Source organism: Pteropus alecto, unplaced genomic scaffold, assembly GCF_000325575.1.
Source record: "Pteropus alecto unplaced genomic scaffold, ASM32557v1 scaffold52, whole genome shotgun sequence".
Taxonomy (NCBI): Eukaryota; Metazoa; Chordata; class Mammalia; order Chiroptera; family Pteropodidae; genus Pteropus; species Pteropus alecto.
In genome coordinates this window covers 3,692,975-3,693,657 of record NW_006433941.1, presented here as the reverse complement: position 1 = coordinate 3,693,657, position 683 = coordinate 3,692,975, and the positions used below count along the sequence as shown (strand labels likewise).

The 683-nt window shown below is 36.3% G+C and overlaps 1 pseudogene; it reads right to left on the bottom strand.

Moving 5' to 3' along the window:
• Positions 1-235: 235 nt before the first annotated feature.
• LOC112477075 lies at positions 236-353 on the bottom strand (annotated as a pseudogene).
• Between the last annotated feature and the right edge of the window lie 330 nt (positions 354-683).

Genomic DNA, 683 nt, shown 5'->3' with positions numbered 1-683 from the left:
TAATGCTGCTATAAATACCCATGTACAACTTTTTTGTGGACACATTTTCATTTCTCTTAGATATATACCTAGCAGTGGAATTGCTGGGTCATATGTTTTCTTTATGTTTAATTATTTCAAAAACTAACAGACCATTTTCTTTTCTTTTTTTTTTAGGCGAGGCAACCCCTGGTTGACTTCACAGATTACAAGGACCCTGTCAGTTTATAATCCCTAGTTTTTTATTTGTTTTTTATGCCTACAGCACCTGGTCCTCCTAGGTGGTCTCCCCTCTAAGTACTACCAGGCCCGACCCTGCTTAGCTTCTGAGATCAGATGGGATCGGGCTTGTTTAGGGTGGCATGGCTGTAGTCCCAGACTGTTTTCTAAAGCACTGCACTATTTTACATTCCTACCAGCAGTAAATGAGGGTTCTGATTTTTTCTCGTCCTTGTCAACACTTGTTAGTATCTGACTTTTTTGTTCTAGCCATCCTAATGGGTGTGAAATGGAATCTCTGTGGTTTTGATTTATATTTCCCTGATGACTAGTGATGTTGAACATCTTTTCATGTCCTTATTGGCCATTTACATATATTTTTAAACAAATATATATTCAAGTCTTTTGCCCATTTTAAAGTTTTTTTGTTGGAGTTTATATGTAATCTGGATATTAAACCCTTTTAGATACATGATTTACAAGTA